The sequence below is a fragment of the Panthera leo genome, chromosome C2 (genome assembly GCF_018350215.1).
Source record: "Panthera leo isolate Ple1 chromosome C2, P.leo_Ple1_pat1.1, whole genome shotgun sequence".
NCBI lineage: Eukaryota > Metazoa > Chordata > Mammalia > Carnivora > Felidae > Panthera > Panthera leo.
The window spans coordinates 99,136,273-99,156,632 of record NC_056687.1 but is presented as its reverse complement, the minus strand read 5'-3'; positions in this window follow the sequence as shown (position 1 = coordinate 99,156,632).

The window sequence follows — 20,360 nt, the reverse complement described above, 5'->3', positions numbered from 1 at the left end:
TTCGTGGCTCAGTTGGTTGGGAGACCAACTTCGGCTCAGGTCATGATCTCGCAATTTGTGAGTCCGAGCCCCACAGCCAGCTCTGTGCTTATAGCTCAGAGCCTGGAGCCTACTTCGGATTCTGTGTCTCCCCCTTTCTCTACCCCTCCCCTGCTCACGCTCTGTGTCTGTCTCTCAATTATAAATAAATGTTAAAAAATTTAAAAAAAAGATTATTGAAAAATTCAATCATTTCACTATGGTAAATTAGCTTCATTAATTAAAAAAAGTTGAATCTAGTTAGCATCCTATTCTAAATGATTCCCTCAACTTATTTGGAACAATTTCCAATTGATTTTAAGAAACCAAGTGGGAATTGTGGAGTAGCTTTTAATAATATTATGCTTTTAAGAATTCATCAATGTTAATTGTTGTTATTTAAAACATCAGTCTCAGACTATTACTCTAATTACTAGGTATGGAATATTCTAATGGAAGCATTTGCTCTTTGTATTATTAAATTTTCTCATTATCATTTAAGCATAGTCCTGAGTATTTAAATGTTACCTGAAAAAAAAGTTCATTATATAAAATTGTTGTTATGGCAACAATCCTGGCTGAAGTTAATTGTTCACAGAATGTACTCACATCTTCAAGTGTGAGTCAGGTAGCTCTCAACCACTTTGTTAAGATGAATCTACCTCTAGCTTTTGTTCAAAAGTGATTCTAATAAAAGCAAGTTCCTATAGCAAGTGAATATATATATATATATATGTGGATATATATATATGTGGATATATATATATGTGGATATATATATATGGATATATATGGGTATATATATGGATATATATATGGTTATATATATATGGATATATATATACGGATATATATATGAATATATATATGGATATATATATATGGATATATATGGATATGTGTGTATACGCACATATTTAGAATTAACATCATTAACATTAATATAATTAACTGTATTGTCGACAGTATCTACAGTTGTATTAAGGAAAAAATGTGAACTTAAAAACGGACTATGTTTGCTCTAGTATTCCATAGATTTGGAATTTGTTCTTTTAGTTGATATAATCATGACTTACTATATAATAGAGCTTATCATTATAATATCACCAGTTGATAAGAAACTACATAAATCAAATTTTATAAATACTAATAAACATTACCATTAGCTTGATTGAAAGATAAGAGTTGTAAAATCACATTAGAAACAATCTCAAAGTGCATGGCTCCTGCCCTATCTCCAAGAAAATAGAATATACTCAGTGTTCCTTGAAATATCTCTGTGAGTCAGTAATGCTACATGATATTAATCTGAAATATATGACCACATTCATACTGACACTTAGGTTAAAAGCATAAGCAGGCCACAGAAATTATTCTCACAGAAAGCAGTCTTATACATTTGTAATTTTCTTGTTTCAGTCTTACTAGGTACCATTTAAATTTATCTTGCTTATTCTCTTCTTTCCCACCCTCTATGCAACACATGTGAGAACACTCACTCTTGACTATTGAACAAGAATTTGAGTGTAATCTCCAAGCAGAGGCTCACTCCATTATTTCTCTTCCTTTATGGCAAAAGGAGCCTGATGCAGGGCTTGAACTCACAAACTGTGAGATCATAACCAGAGCCGAAGTCAGACAGGTAACCGATTGAGCTACCCAGGCACCCCTTGTATATTGTATCTTAATCCCTTGGGGAAAAGTGGGTTGAGAAAAGGCTATACTGGATACTGTCAGGAGGGCCTTGTCTTTATTGGATATATATTTATGATATAAATAGGGGGTTTAGCTTGAAGAAAGAAGTGAAACGAAAAGAGTCTAAGATACTCTTTGGAGGACTAAAAAACATCTGAATGATTATTTTTTTGTAATTCATTTTGTTATATTGAATGATGTATTCTTGATATATATTTCCTCTAGGTATAGAAAACAGAAATGATAATGTTCTAAACATCTGCATCTTATAAAATCTGAGTACTATTTTATTTATATAAAGACAGTTTTCCAGCAATTTTTATTCTCCATTACATTTCAAAAATCTAGAATTGATTTAAAAATACAAGTATAAATTAAATATCACAGTTTCTTCAACAAAATTTATGCATCACATATCACAGAGAAATGTGATTTTATAAACTAACATATTGAAATAATCGTCATCATGAGAAAAGGGAGGAGGAGGAGCAGAAGGGGAGATAAGAAGTGGGGTGGAGGAAGGAAGGAAGAAGAAACTCGGGACCATTAACAAAGGAAAAAATTTTCCAACACATTTCTGAGAATTTTGAGGAAATCAATGTATAAAAACAAATCTATGTATAAATTTTTGAGGATATCAACATATAAAAAGGAAACTTCATGATTTAAATTTAATATTGACTATTGTAAAGGTAGAAAAGTATGCATCACAAGGTACAAGGATTTTGATATGTGTTGTTAAAATATGATTTGCTTTTTGTTTGCCATATATGCTCATTTAACTTATATTCACAATCAGCCTCTTGAGATGTTTAATTCTTTTTTTTATTTTTTAATGTTTATTTTTGAGAGAGGGAGACAGAGACAGAGCATGAGCATGGAAGGGACAGAGAGAGAAGGAGACACAGAATTGGAAGCAGACTCTAAGGCTCTGAGCCCAATGCAAGGCTTGAACCCAAAAAATGTGAGATCATGACCTGAGTCAAAGTTGGACACTCAACCAATGGAGTCATCTCGGAGCCCTGAGATGTTTACTTCTTAATTATTTTTTAATGTTTATTTATTTTTGAAGGAGGGAGAGAAAGAGCATGAGCGAGGAGGTGCAGAGAAAGAGGGACACACCAGAATCTGAAGCAGGCTCCAGGCTCCAAGCTGTCAGCACAGAGCCCGATGCAGGGCTTGAACTCACAAAACGTGAGATCATGACCTGAGCTGAAGTTGGACACTTAACCGATTGAGCCACCCAGGCACCCTGCCAGATGTTTACTTCTTTAATAAACAAGATAAATGCCATGTCTTGAAGCAGGATTCTCACACAGAGAGATGGGACATCGAGGCTTTTCTTTCCAGGAAGCAATTTTATTCATTGTCCAAGCATAGGTTCAGTGGGTTTGTACCCAAAAAACTGAGCCTGGAGCACAGCAGGATGTAGCCTTTTATGCAGTTTCTACTCTTTGTCTCCTATATATGATGACATATAGTCTAATTGGACACAGCCCAAGTTACAGAGTCATTTCAGAGCTATGTATGCCTGTATAGGAGTTGATTGGGCCACATTGCTTTCCTTTGTTCTGTGGAGGCCTCTAGCACATTCCTTAGGAAGGGGCTCTACCACAGTCTCTCTCTCTCTCTCTCTCTCTCTCTCTCTCTCTGTCTCTTTTAATGTTATTTATTTTTGAGAGAGAGAGAAACAGACAGAGTGAGCGGGAGAGGAGCAGAAAGAGAGAGACTGAGACACAGAATCCGACGCAGGCTCCAGGCTCTGAGCTGTCAGCACAGAGCCCTACAAGGGGCTCAAACTCATGCAGGCTCCAGGCTCTGAGCTGTCAGCACAGAGCCCTACAAGGGGCTCAAACTCATGAGCCGTGAGATCATGACCTGAGCCGAAGCTGGATGTCAACTGACTGAATCAACCGGGTGCCCCTCTACCATAGTCTCTCTTAAACAAAAGAAATTTTCGAGAGTCTTTGATTCTGGACTTTTGAGAGTGTTCTACACGGTAAGATGCATTTAGAATTTGAAGAGGAAGTCACTGTGTAGTTTCTCCCAACATTATTTGCAAAAAGAACTCTCCTGTGGAGTTCTCTCACTTCACTTTGAAAAATACAGCTCTACTGCTTATTCCTTTTTTCTTAACGCGTTGCTTCTGAGCTGTTGTGTGGGAATGTGACATGTTATCCAAGGAATTATTAACTTATTTACATGTTTATTTTGTACATGTCATTGCTCATGCATGGAGCAAGCTTCTGGAAATATAAAGATGAATGAGAGAGTTCATGCTCCCAAGAGCTTATATTCTAAGTGGAGGAGGAAGGCAGGTAAATACTCAATTATCATACTTACTGGTATGTGCTGTACTAGAGCACAAGCATGGAACCCTTAAATATAAAGAAGCATTTCACCCAGACTAATGAATTTGCGTCTATAAAATGTTCTCTGAGAAGTGACATAAAAATGAATCTAAAAAGACAGGTAATGGTTAGCTGTGCAATGTAGAAGGGGTGATGGTATAGGGAGAAAGGATAAAACAGTTCGCAGGCTGAGGGAAAGCACTGACTAAGCTCTGGAAGTGAACGAATTGGTTATGGAAGTTTCTTATGAATTAACAAGAAGAAAAGAGAGGTGAGATTGGAGATGTAAGCCAGGGCCTGACAGTCCAGTGCACTATCCTAGGACCATTATACTTGACTGAGGGCTATCAGGAATGAGAAAAGGTGTTTTAATAAAGGGTAACATAATGATATTTATATTTTAGAAAAATCCAGAGGCTGTTTGGAAAATCGACTGTCAGAGCAAGGCACAAGAAAGGGAGATAGGTTTTTTAAGGTAGGGATCCAAACAAGAGATGAGGAGAACTTGGAAACAACGTCCTTACACTGTTTACATATAAAATGAATTGTGAAGTATATAATACAGCTATGAGATGAAAATGTGTATGTAAAATCATGATATTTTCTACAAAAAAAGAATCAATTTCAATATACATTTATAAAATGAAGTGTATTATAGTTCTGGAATGTTATAATATGATTGGGTCAATTTTTGTTTTGTGGACCTTGCACATAAACAAAAAAAGAATCAATTTCAATATACATTTATAAAATGAAGTGTATTATAGTTCTGGAATGTTATAATATGATTGGGTCAATTTTTGTTTTGTGGACCTTGCACATAAACATTGGAAGAAAGATGCTAAGTAGATATGTAATACAATATGCCATGATTTTGTAAGTAGAATATATAATTGAAATATTGTTTTACCCAAATCACACTTAACACTATAAAACACATTCTCTCCATGGCAGATTTTTAATTACTTCTTTCTATAGTAATCCTATTAACTTTTCTTTTGTAAGGTAAATAGAGATATTTTTAAGTGTACAGTGAAATTACATACAAATTCAGTGTATTTTTATTTTATTTAACACTTTGAAATACAATTTGGATTTCTAAAACTTTGAAGAAACACTAAAGATTTAATTTTATGGAACTTATGTGTACACACATACCTATATTTGTATATATATTTTCTATTAATAGAACTCCTTTGAATGGCACATATACTTAACGTATCTATGTCAGTATCTATGTTTACTATCAATAGAACTCCTGTAAATAGATGCAAAATAATTTATCTTGTCCCCTACTCATGTGCAGTTTTTCTTAATTTTTACTTTTAAAAACAATTCTACATGGGTGTCTGGGTGGCTCAGTGGGTTAAAATTAGACCCTTGATTTCAGCTCGGGTCATGATCCCACCATCTTGGGATCGAGCCCCACCTCAGGCTTTGTGCTGACAGTGCAGAGCCTGCTTCGAATACTTTCTCTTTTCTTCTCTCTCTGCCCTTCTCCTGTTCTGTCTCTTTCTCTCTGACTTAAAATAAATAAATAAACTTAAGAAAAAAAAAACACAATCCTGCAATAAATTTCATTGTATTTAAATGTGTGTAAGACCACATTTAGAGGTAGTGTCTGAAATGGTTCAATCAAATAATACATTTTTTCTCAATTTATTCAACCATTTACTAGGCTAAACATGTCTATTTCTCCACAACCTCACCAAATACTAGTATTATCAAGCCTGTTGGTCTTGCCAATATTGTGAAAAATATTGTATTTTTTTTCCTTTAATTAGGGAAGAAGTTGAGCTTCTCCCTTAGGATCAACAGGATTAGTCACCACCCCATGATGGCCAGCTGCAGGAATGACTTAGAGCAGAAATCTAGCCTCCAGCTGCTGAAAGAAAGAGCTCTTTGCTCTGATTCACACTAAGCTATCACAGTAGCCAGTAGAGGCACTGATTTGCTCAGATATTCTTTGGCTAACATTCTATGGAATTGTTGAAATCTGTCTTAGAGCTATGACTTCTTTTTAATGTTAAGCATGTTTATTCTTTGTCTTATGTGCTGCAAGTTCATTTCAGAATTTCATTTTGATTGGTTTTATTTTTATCTGTAGAATTTTTTTTCACCATAAGAAGTTTTAAATTTTTGTGTAAAGTTTATCACTGTTTCCTTCTTATGCTTATAAAGACATAACCTTCTCTAGCAAAAGGGAATATTATGCATATTTTCTTTTATACATTTAAAGTCACATATTTATGTTAAAATTTTGATACCTAGAATACATTGTGCTGTAGGACTGAGCTAGAAACCAGTTTTATCTTATCTCCAAATAACTAATAATTTTCCCCTCGTTGAAATGTCACTTAAAAAATGTTTATTTTTGAGAGAGCGTGCACAAGTGGGGGAGGGGCGGAGAGAGAGAGGAGGACACAGGATCCCAAGTGGGCTCTGCACTAACAGCAGAGAGCCCCATGCAGGAGGGAGAGGGAACAGGGGATGGAAGGGGGTAGATTGAACTCAGAAACCCTGTGATCATGACCTGAGCGGAAGTCAGACTCTTAACCAACTAAGCCACCCAGGCGCCCCCTGAAATGTCACTTTTAACATCACTTCTAATTTATACTGAAATGTGTTTCTGGATGTTTTTATTGCTCTGGTTATTTATCCAAGTACACTGGTCTATTTTACTATTCTAGGTTTATAATATGATTTGAAGTACAGGAAAATTAATGCTATCTCCCCTTTTCCCCCTAGATTCAGTGGCTTGATCTTAAATGTTTAGAATTATAGGGAATTTTTAGTTCTAAATTAAATAATATAGCGGTCATTTAAATTGATATAACATTTAATTTAGAGATAAAAACATGGTTTACATGTGAATGGAAACAATACAAAACTAGAAGGCAGAGGAGAGAATTATATGAAAATACATCTGGGAAAAAAGGAGCTAATAAATTGGAAACAGAATACAGAAAATTTTGGATAAAATGAGATAATGCTTAAGGAGTTGTACTGCTCATCAGTGATGACTTATGGAATCTTTTGGCTATCATAAATTCTAATTTTGCTTCATATCCAGTTTCCCTTTGCTTAATTACACCTATCCGCATTAGACCTGCAAGATCATCCCTATGCTTTACAACAATGTTGTGTTCTGTTGACATTTGGGCTGTTGAGGTCACACTCCTTTTACCCCCTTGGATTGCCCTATTTGTAGTTTTATTTTGCAAATTCATATCTATAGACCTGTCTCCAAGTATAGATGCCATGCCTATATCTTAACATTTAGACAAGCTGGATTTTATCTCACCTTGCCGGCTATTCTAGATGCCATGCCCCATATTTCCGTGTCTATTCCAAATTTCTGCTGCTGGAATGAGAAGTTCGAATTATAAATTTAAAACATGCTAAATGCTGGAAAAGATAGAAAATAAATATAAAATATGAACTTCATCAGCATCTAACTGAAAAACTTGCACTAAGGTAGTTTCATTTTCGTAAAATCACTTCTATTATACCCATACATCAACTCATCTATAATATCAAAATAATTGAGGGGGGCTTGGGTGGCTCAGTCAGTTAAGCATCAGACTCTTGATTTTGGTTCAGGTCATGATCTCTCAGTTGGTGAGTTCGAGCCTCACATCAGGTTCTGTGCTGACATCATGGAGCCTGCTTGGGATTCTCTCTTCTCTTTCTCCCTCTCTCTGTCTCTCCAAAATAAATAAACTTAAAAAAAATTGACAGAAGTACTATTAAATCATACTCCTGTAATTGGGCAAACAAATAGTACAAACACTAAGAAAGTGATATTTGTCTTTGATATCCCAGAGCCTAGAAGAAGTTTTCCTCATAGATGCTTTACGGTAGGCACTCAATAATATTTAATGAACAAGCAAATAGAAAAGGAGCTACTTTTTGGAGTAAACATTATATTTTAAATGTTAATGGAATTTGAATATCAGTGTGAAATTTTGGAACTTTTATTAAAATAAAAATCAATATAGCACATGTTGAATCATTACATTTTACAGTTGAAAGTAAGGTAAATTTGTGTGTAAACTATTCTTCAGAGACAAAAAATCAATACAGCACAGGTAAGGGTAAATTTTAGGATGAGAATATATAAGAGTAAGTTTTCTTGGTGCCACACAGACTCTGTTAGAGTAAAGGAGTCATCTAGTTTATAACAATATGTTTCTTACTTAATGAGTATTTAATATTTTAATATTATGAAATTAATATTTAAATTTTTAATATGTTAATTATTTAATATTTTCCATAGAACTCATAGGCAAATTTGTCAGGTGCTATGGCTGCTTGAAGATATCAAATTGAACAATCTACACCTAGTTGAGGCCTGCAGAGTTCATATCCAGTGATCTGTGTCTAGTTGTACTAGAGATCATAACATATTTCAAAATGTGTCCAAGTTCCACATATAAAACATTTTCATAAGACCAAAAAAAAATGAGAATGTATACAAGGTGGAATTTTTAAAAATTAACACTTATATTTCATCTAAGTTGGACCAAACACAACTGATCTAATCCACAACTGTTAGCAAAACTGTGAAACCAGGTCATAGAAATTAAATAAACTTTCTTATTTGTCTTAGGAGCATTTTATATGAACATATGAATAAAGTGGTGAAGGAGGAATTCATAATAGATAAAATCAAATAATGCCCTATGAAAATATAAAAACCTGGTACCAATCTTATTTTAAGGAGAGTCATGACTCTTGATTCCTGCATTTTACTAATTTGATGATTGGGAAGTAGCTATCATCTGGCCAAAAGGCTAATTTAATCATTTGGATATGAATGTCCCCATGGTGAAGTTATTTCAATATTGGCACATTTTTAGTTCTCTGCTCATAATTAATCTTATGCACACCATTTTTACATAATGTAAATCTATTTCTTGCTTCTAGTAATTGCATATCTAATTTACTGTGAAAAGAAGCAGCCAATATTGCATCTGCTAAAGTAACTAAAAAGCACAACTGAAAACATCATCCACTAATGATTTTTATCACTTAGCTTTACTTTGTTAACTTTGGGAACTTTGCAAAATACAGTTGCTTTTGGCCAGAACTTTGAATTACAACTTCAATTTGGAAGAGGAATTATGTCTTGGCATGAAACAATACTTTATTTTAAACACAAGTTTCTTGTTGATGGTTATGTAAAGAAAGCAATCCAAAAACCACTACTGATAGGAAACATTACACTTAAATAAAGCTGATTTTCTTTTTTTTTAGCTGAAGCCTAAGGGATGAATGTGAAGCAGTAGAAAACATTTCAAACAATGCAGTTGTAAAATATGTTTTAAGAAGTGCTTACTTCGTTATAGTTGTTCTCTCTGATTGTAAACTATTCTGCTCCATGGAAAATCTTGAGCACAATGCTGACTTCTGGTACTCTCTAGATTTTGAGAAATACAAACTTATGTTTGTTTGTTTCTTTGTTTTACTTCTATAGAATAAAAAATCTAAATGTGATTTTTAATTTTTTTTTTCCTTTTTCCTTTGTAGCTGTGACATCTCCCTCTCAGTTTATCTCCTGAGTTGGTTTTTGATGTGGCAACTTGATGTCCAGTTATTCCTCCCATTTTTTGAGGTTTTTTTCCCCCAAGGTATTATTGTTAATAGAATATAATGATAAATCATGAGACAAAAGAGAATTTTCCTTGGTATGGGGTATTCTACAATTCCCTGCTGGAATATCCAGTCAAAATCTCAAGGTACATGTGTACTATTAATGGCCCTGACCTCAAATTTCATCAAGAAATATTTATCTTCTTCCAAAGTTTACTAATGATTTCCTAACCCCAGAGCAGCAAACTATTTCTGTTCATGTGAAAACATTGTTTTTCCCATTTTTTCTTGATTCAAATCAATGGTAGTGATCTTTAAATCTTAGACAATTAATGAGGTATTTATTTTACCTTTTTGATTCATCAAATTTCATATGAGACAGCATGGTTTTATAAAAAGCCTCAATAAAAATTTTCCATTGATCATATTTCCTAGCTGTTACTTAAATTTGAATTCCTACCTCTACATAGCAAATTTTTCTGAAATTTTCCTAACTTTATTTTTTGGTAGTACATTTTATGAAAATTTAAATTTCCTTTTTTTTTTTTTGAAAGAGAGAGAGAGAGAGAGAGTGCATGCACACACAAGAGAGAGCAGGAGAGGGGCAGAGGGAGAGGGAAAGAGAATCTCAAGCAAGCTTCATGCCCAATGTGGAGCCCAATGGGGGGATGGATCTCACCACTGTCAGATTATATACCTGAGTGAGATTAGGACCTGAGTTAAAATCATGAGTTGAACATTTAAATGACTGAGCCACCCAGGCACCCCTAAAAATTTAAATTTCATGGAAAGTGTGGAGTTTTACTTAACACCCCAGAAACAAACAATCCATTAAAAAATGGTCAGAAGACATTGGTCAGAACAGACATTTCTCAAAAAAAGACATACAGATGAAAACATGCTCATTATCACTTTTCACCAGGGAGATGCAAATCAAAACTACAATGAGATATCACCTCATACCTGTCAGAATGGCTGAAATCAACAACACACGAAACAACAAGTGTTGGCAAGGATGGGGAGAAAAAGGAACATTCATGCACTGTTGGTAGGAATGCAAACCGGTGAAGCCACTATGGAAAACAGTAGAGAGTTTCCTCAGAAAAGTTAAAAATAGAACTACCCTATGATCCAGCAATCACACTACTAGGCATATACCCAAAGAACACAAGACCACTAGTAGCAACATTATTTACAATAGCCAAGATACAGAAGTAGCCCAAGTGTGCATCAACTGATGAATAGATAAAGAAGTGATATATATATGTATATATATATATAGATATGTATATATAGACAGATATATATATCTTATCTATATTTTATCTATATATCATCTATAATTATCTAAAATATAATCATAATATATAATTATATATTAAATATATAAAAATATATACATATATAATATATATACATATATACATATAAATACACATAAATATATACATATATAATATACAATAAATGTATAAATATATATATAACTATATATAAGTGATGTATATATTAATATATATAATATATATGAGATATATATAGCCCATGTCCATCAATTGATAGATAAATAAGTGAAAAAAAATATATATATGTATGTATTTAATAGATTACTCAACCATAACAAAGAATGAAATCTTGCCATTGGCAAGGACATGAATAGAGCTAGAGAGTACAATGCTAAGCAAAATCAGTTAGAGAAAGACAAATACCATACTATTTCACTCACATGTTGAATTTAAGAATCAAAAAAAAAAAAAAACCCAAAAAACAAGCAAATGGAAAAAAAATGAGAGAGAGAGAGAGATCGAGAAACATACTTTTAATTATAAAGAACAAACTGATGGTTACCAGAGGGGAGGGAGAAGTGAGGAGTAAAATAAGTGATGGGGATTAAGAAGTAAACTTGTGATAGCACTGGGTGTTATATGGAAGTGTTGAATCATGATATTGTACACCTGAAACTAATATAATACTGCATTTTACCTAACTGGATTTAAAAATAAAAATAAAGTCAAATAAAAAGAAAGTATGGAGTTAAATGAAATTCAGTTTGAGATGGGATGTCAGATCTATCTGTCATTTACCTGATTTTTCTAGCCTAAAGTCAAGCTAATAGATCGTCTTCATTTCCAGTTTCATATTAGGGGGTTAGCAGCAGAGATTAAAACATTATGTCAAATCCATTACATTCTTTGTATTGTTATTTGAAGAGTTTGCAAGTAAAGTAAAAAGGGTATTTTTTAAAATTCGTGTGTAAGTATTTATTCCACTGCTTGGTTAAATCTTTGTTTTGATACCTGATTTCTATGTGAACCTCAGCCAAAACTGTGTTACAAGTAGGTGCTTATGGTTTTACAAAGGCATTTTGGGGTCTGCAGATAGAATTTTGTGGGAGGAATCAAGATAATCACTCTAAAAATTGAGTTCTAAATTATAGTCTATTATTCTCTCATGAAGGGCAATATTATCCTATAACCCAATGGTCTAACCCTGAAAAGTCACAAATCCTAGATTTTTATAATGTATTTCTTCCACTGTAACAAAGAATGGGAAATAATTTAATAATAAAAAGTTCTAAGTACCATATATCTATGTATAAAAGTTACCCCTTCATAATTATAAGAAAGATACTTAAACTTTTTGTGTATATCTTCATTTCTACACTTCAAGTATGCATATATTTTTTTTTATTAACTCAGATGAACTCCTAATCATATCATCCCTATTGAGCACACTCATCTAAAAACTTTTATTAGAAAATGCTTCCCTAGCTACATATTGGATAATTTTAAAGTATTCTGCCTTTTTAAAAATCCCCTATTATTAAAATGTCAGACATCTCTATTTACTCTAATTGAAAAATGTATACTAATGTAAAGATTTCAGAGTTATATATTTGCTTTACCTCTTTTATTAAAACAAAAAAACAGTCCTTTTGATATATAATTATTATTAGTGACATCATAAAAGAACATGCTGTAAATTCTTAAGCACTTGGTTACTATTTTGACTTTACATTTCACAATTTTGCAATAATTTCACATAATTTTATTAGAGCATAGCATCCTAATTAAATATATGCATTTACCTTCTTCCATAAAAGTTAAAACAGATAGGTGATTAATTTGTTTATATTAAAATAAGGACAGTGGTCAGAGTTTATGTTGTTCCAATAATATTTACTATCAGTTAATGTTATATATTCTAAATATTTTAAAAATTATATTCACCTAATTTTCTTGTCCTTCCTAATTATCTTGTAATTATCAATTAGAAAACAATTATAGATTCATTTCTTTATTTCCTTTATTAAACTCATATGACAAATTTAAATGACAATCTTATCATTATCAAACATTGCAACACGCTGTTTGGTTTTACCAAGCATTTTAAAAAAATTAACCATACATTAAATGATTTACCTACCAAATTTAATTAGTTTGACATAAGAGGGAAGTCAGGCTATTTGCTCCTTATTAATAGTGAATCTCTGAAAGAATTTTTTTCACCTACCATACAAATGCCATTTATGAAAATACTAAATGATCTCTGGTAAATGCAATTTATTCAAGATTTGGACAAGAACATTAAACTGAGCCCGGAATTCAAATATGTGACCATATGATGTTGGCTTTATGCTTTAGTTTAAGACAGTGGCTGATGTTTTAAAGTTGTCTGCCTAGTGGGAAGACCAACAACTAATAATGCTCATGGTTTTTCATTAGTTGCTCCTGGCTCCTCCTTGATTCAACTTCCTTCCTCGTTTTAATGTAGGATTTCTGCTTCTGCATTAGCAGAGGCCTCTCCAATTGTCATTCGATTAAATTCCAATCCTTCTGAGGCCTTATGTTGATAACATTAATTTCAAATTCAGTTAGCCGATTTCCTTTTGCAATGGCCAGCTCCAATCTGTGATATGATGTTTGTTTAATCTAGCTGTCAACATAGAATGCTGAGTGATAAATCACTGGTCTATTTCTAGTCTAGTCTATTTCACTGTCATGTCATATTCTGATTGGTTGGTTTCAAATTGGTAGCATATTGTGCTCTTCTTCATTTCTTGGGTGCATATTATAAACTTTTTGGGTAATTCTGCTCTGGTCATTCACCAGCTTATCTCCACTAAAACAACTTGACTATTATATTTTGGTAGTTTGAGTGTCACATTAGTTTATGTCATTTATAACAATTAGATCCTGGCACTCATCCCATTTTCTAATGATGGGTTTGAACTCTGTTGAAAGCACTGTTGTCTTTTTTGTTTCTTTGTTGTGGCAAAAAGTAACTTTGGAATAAGCTGACAATGAATTCACTGGGGTCCAAAGTCAGCTATGGTTACCAGTTCTGTTGGAGGATGTGTGCATTTACATCTAAGTGGGTATAAGTGTTACTTTAATTTAAAGTTTTACTCTTTAGTGTCTCATTATTATTTAATCTCTGTCTGTGTAGTTTATAAATAATGGATTTACTTGACATAGGAGCAATATACAATATGCCACATTTCACTTTTGGTTATCCCATCTTTCTTATTTTTAATTTTTAAAATTTTTTAAATTTATTTATTTACTTTGACAGAAAGCAAGCAGGGGAGGAGAAGAGAGAGAGAGGGAGAGAGAAAATCTCAAACAGGCTCCATGCTGTCATAGCAGAGCCCAATGCAGGGCTTGAACTCACGAACCTCTCTGATCATGACCTGAGCCGAAACCAAGAGTCAGATGCCTAGCCAACTGAGCCACCCAGGTGGCCCTTCCATTTTATTTTCTAATGGCATCAAAATGTCTTCAAAAATTTTTAGGACCTATCAGTTGAGTTACTTTTAGAAATGAGTTATTTAGTTAAAAAAATAAAAACTATTAAACAAGCTCTAATTTACGACAAATAAAACCAGGAGATGTATGGGATAAAGTAAAAAGAACTGATGTATTTCAAAGGATCTCATTCATTGTCTTTCAAGGTACATACTGATGCTCACTCTGCCTTATTCAGGTATTTGCATTGTACACACCAATATTTTAATTTTAGTCACACTAGTTTATGACAAACCAGTGGAAGTGATGAGAGGAGAGAGGATGTTGAAGAAAATTAAAGAGTGATTCAATGATTTACAGAAGTTGGCTAGAAGAAAACCAGTGTTTCTTAAATCAGGAGAGCCAAACTGAGAAACTGAATGTCAATTGCAGGTTAGTTTATCAGTCTTCTCAGGCTGCCATAAAAGGTACCACATACTGGGTGGCTTAAACAACAGAAAAAAATTTTTTCTCATAGTTCTGGAAGCTGGAAATCCAAGGTCAAGGTGCTGACAGGTTTGCTTTCTCCTGAGGCCTTTCTTGTTGGTTTGTAAATGGCCGTGTTCTCACATAGCCTTTCTTCTATACACACACATTTCTGGTGTCTCTTCTTCTCCTAAGGACATCAGCTCTACTGGATTAAAGGCCTACATTTATGACCTCATTCAGCCTTAATTATGTCTTTGAAGGCTCTGTTTCTGAATGCAGTCACACTAGGGTTTAGGGCCTGAGTGTATGAATTTGAGAGGGTCACAATTCAAATCTATAAGAGTTAGCAATGCACAAATCAGTACAAAACCATGCCGGAAGATGACACACTCTTAGGCTACATCTATCAATTGTATTCTCAATAGAGTCTTGACACGGTTTGAAATTAAAATACCCCCATCAGCTACAAATAGCAATGCCAGGAAGCAAAGGAAACTACCAGACAAGTGGAAAGCCATGAAGTGTGAATGGGCTAGAATTCATGCTTTCTATGAGATTTTTGGTCTTAAAATCTCTTCATTAATAACAACAATGAACAAATGGAACTTGAAATTAATAATGCAATACAACTTACATTAGCAACCCCCAAATAAAATACATAGGCATAGATCTAACAAAATATGTAAAAGATCAATAGGAGGAAAGCTACAAAACTCTGATGAATTAAATAAAAAATGAAGCGACAGATCATGTTTATTGATAGGCAAAGTAAATGTCATCAAAATGTCAGTTCTTCCCAACTTGATATATACACTCAATGCACTCCCTAACAAAATCCCAGGATGTTAGTTTATGGATATCAATCAGCTGATTCTAAAGTATATATGGAGAGGCAAAACATCCAGAATAGTGCACACAATATTGAAGGGAAAAAACAAAGTTAGAAGACTGATACTTCTTAACTTCAGCCTTTACTATATAACTATATTCTTCAAGATAGTATTCAATATTGGTGAAATAACAGACATATAGATTAATGAAATAGAACAAAAAGCCCAGAAATAAACTTTCATAAATATAGTCAACTGATCTTTGACAAAGGAGCAAAGGAAATACAATGGAAATGCAATGGAGTAAAGATATTGTCTTTAACAAATGGTGTTAGAACACCTGGACACCCACATTACAAAAAAAAAAATGATAAAAATTTTAAAAAAGAATATAGATAAGGAATTTAACCTCTTCATAAAAATTAACTCAAAATGTATCACAGACTTAAATGTAAAATGTAAAACTATAAAACTCCTAGAAGGTAATGTAGGAGAAAATATAGATGACCTATGGTTCCACGACATCTTTTTGATATAATACCAAAGACATAATCAATGAAAGAAAAAAATTGAAAAGCTGGACTTCATTAAAATTAAAACATTCTGCCCTGTGAAAGACAATGTCAAGAGAATTAGAAGACAAGCCACAGACAGGGAAAAAATATTTGCAAAGACACATCTGATAAAAGGCTGTCTTCTAGTATACATAAAAAGTCTTAAAACTCAACAATAAGAAAACAATCTGATTAAGATATGATCCAAAGACTTTAAAGACGCTTCATCAAGGAAGAAAAGGAGAGGGCAAATAAGCATATTTAAAGATGTTCCACATTCTATGTCACCAAGGAAATGCAAATTAAAAAGCAAGGTACCACTATACACCTATTAGAATAGCTAATATCCAGACACTGGCAACACTAAATGCTGGTGAGCATACGAAACAACAGGAATACTCAGCCATTCCTGGTGGGAATGCAAAAGGGTACAGCCACTTTGGAAGATAGTTTAGCTGTTTTCTGCAAAACTAAACATACTACTACCATGCAATCCAGCAATCGTGCCTGTTTGTATTAAGCCAAAGGAGTTGAAAACTTATGTCCACACAAATATCTCCGCATAGTTGTTTATAGCAGCTTTACTTATAATTGCCCAAACTTGGAAGCAAGCAGGATGTCCATCAATAGACAAATGGGTAAATTGTGATACATCCAGGCAATGGAATATTATCTATTTAATACTAAAACGACATGAGCTATGACATAGAAGAAATTTAAATGCATATTACTAAGTGAAAGAAACTAATCTGAAAAGGTTACATACTTTAGGATTCCAACTATCTGACATTCTTGAAATGGTAGAACAATGGAGACCAAAAAAAAAAAAAAAAAAAAAAAAAATCAGCGGTTGCCAGAGGTGAGATAGGGAGAAATGAACAGGCAGAGCACAGAGGATTTTTGTGGTAGTAAAACTACTCTGTATGAAACTATAATAATGATATATGTCATTGTACATTTGTCCAAATCCATAAAATATACAACACCAAGGGTCAGCCCTAAAGTAAACTACAGATTTGGGATGATTATGATATGTCAATGCTGGCTGACCTTTGGTAACAGATGTGACATTCTAGTGAGTGATGTTAATAATGGGGAAAACTATACATGTGTTGGGGTAGGGATATATGGGAATTCTCTGCACCTTCTCCTCAATTTTGCTGTGAACCTAAAACTGATATAAAAAATCATCTTTAATAAAAAATCTCTGAGTTAAATCTGCATCTTCTCAACTGGCATTAATGATTAAAAGATAGCTGTATGTCCTATTATCCCAGGGCCTCCAGTATTCCTTTTAATGAACAGATTAATTGCCTCTATCAACATGGCAACCTAATTGAGACAATTAATGCTTCCAGCAACTTGCCAAAAAAGACATGAACAAAACCATGGATAGATAATAAAAAAAGATCTGAAATGACTGTGTTTTTTGTTGTATAAACTCACTCTTAAGATGTTTTTCAAACATTTCAAAAATCAGACAAACATAAGAACACATTTTGCAAAACTTGAAATTAGTGGTTGGTAAGAATGCAGACCTCTTTTACAAAACCTAAATTTACTCATCAGATTAATTTCAAAAGTAAAGATTTCAAACACATGTTTACCAAAGGAAGCATCAGGATGGGGAAAATTGTGTCTATTTTTTCCTATGATATCCTGAACTCCCAGAATAGCAACAAACTGGACATTTGTAAGTATTCTTGAATAAACGGAAGGCTAAAATAGACAGCACTACAAACATTATATTCATATGATTGTTCAGAGATATTAACCAAGCATTTTTTAATCAAATCAGGTAGAAGTGAGTGCAGTACTTCCAAAGCAGTGTCCCATACTGTGGAGATAGCTCATGAGGGAGATGCCATCATTCTGGAATGATTTGAGAGGTATAAGATTGTTTCACCGAGTGCCTGGGTGGCTCAGTCAGTTAAGCATCTGACTCTTGACTTCAGCTCAGGTCATGATTTCAAGGTTAGTGAGTTTGAGCCCCGCGCTGGACTATGCTCTGACAGTGCAGAGCCTGCTTGGAATTATCTCTTTCCCTCTCTCTCTGCCCTTACCCCACTTGTGCGCTCACTCACTTTTTCTCTTTCTCTCAATATAAAGAAATAAACTTATTTTTTTTGTAAAAAAAGATTGTTTCTCAATTTCTATTAGATATGAGACAGAATTGGTCACCATTTATCACATCTGTCCATACTAAAAATGACTATGACTAAAGAGGAAAAGGACCCCAGCATCTGATTATGGGTGCTTTGATCTGAATGGCCTACATGTTGACTAAGAACACAGAAGTGTTCAAGTTCAATCTATTCTCTGAGGAGTCATCTTTAAAGAAAACACTTTGTTTTTCTATTTATAGGTACTCTTTTATTGAAAGTTGCTCATATGAAGGGAGAAAATGCAAATGCAAGAAAGTAGACTGAAAGGGAATACAAGTCATTATTTGCAGTTTTCTAGAAATATATATTGTAAAACTATACTTGAAAACACTGTTCTGATTTGATCCTGAGATCAACTCTTCATAATAGGACCTCTAACAAAGGCTTGCAGTTCATAAGGCAATTAAGGCTAAGTGACTCCCTGTGAATTAAAGGAAATAATGAGTTCACTGAAATATGAAGTACCGAGGACAAAAAAAAAAAAAAAAAAAAAAAAAAGAAAAGGAAAGGAAACAAACAACAACAACAAAAAACAACTCCAGAGCTGTGCACCAAGAATAAAATAAATGATGCATAAATTATGCAATTCTAGTAGATTTGTCACTTTCCCATGATTGGTTTAAATTAATGGGCCCCTGCCTGTTTCCACAACATGATGACAAAAATAGCCTCTCTTAGGAGAAAGCAAATATGTAGTGTCTCAGCAGTATATAAGTTGGCCTGTCCACTTGCAAAATTTTAAATAACTGGTTTGTTCAGGGAAATCATAGCTCTAAAGTATTGTTTACAATGTGTGCAGAATCACATCATAATGACAGCAGAGTTAAGTTGAAAACTTTCAAGTGACATACATTATCATCTGAATTGGGAAATCAAGTATGGAAGCTTTGAAGCAAGCAAAATAGTAATAATCTATACTGAATTTTAAAAAATTAATAATGCAAGCCAACTGTTAATGAAATAGAAAGGCTATTCACACACACATACCAAAGAAAGGCTATTAATGGAAATAAGATCAACTTCAAATTAGCATGGACGATTTTTTTAATGTCGGCTTATATCCCAAATATAAAATCTCTAAGTACCATGGAATCTGACAAGAATTTCAAAACAAAAGAGAGAATAGAATGATTTAAATGTTACATGAGGAAATACTTTACAAACATGTTTATGAGAGGTTACTAACATCTCACAAAGTAATAATTAAGTGCATTCCTAAATTATTAATTGCAGTGAACTGAAGTATACATATTTTTTCCATTTTGAAAACTGAACATTTTCTTAAAAAGAATAATCCTCTAGTTGTTCAAAATGGGAATGCAACACAAAGGTACAGTGATAGAATGAGACATGCTAATGAGATCCTTCCAGGCAATGACTCCTTATTTGCCTTTATTTCTCTAAAACTGAAGGGTCAGTGGCTGAGACATAAAAGATGGTAAGTAAATGTTTAAATAATGAAATTGAACTGAGTCCTAATGAACATAATCATTGGAGTCAGACAGCTTTAGTTCAATTCTTGGAGCCATCATTTACATGCTGAGTTGTCTTGGAAAAAGTCACCCAATCTATTGGACTCATTTTTTTCTTTCTTGAAAATAAAAATGTCCCCACTTTTTCAGGTCATTGTAAAGATTAAATGAGGTTATATGAATATTGAGCAAATGTGGCACACAGAAACATGTTGTCAGCACTCAGATCATGACAGCCGTTGTTAGTAATGTCTTCTGGTTTTTAGGACATTCCCAAAAGGACAGCTCTCTCAGCCTCGGTCAATATGCCGAGCTGCCCCAGGAAGCTTAGTTGCCTATTTCCTATTCCCGGGCTATTGCATTCCCTCTCCCATCACTTTTAGTGCATTCGCTTCACTTATGTTAATTCTTATTATTGCATACACTCTGCTATTTAAAAATTATCTGCCCTTTCATGAGTCTGC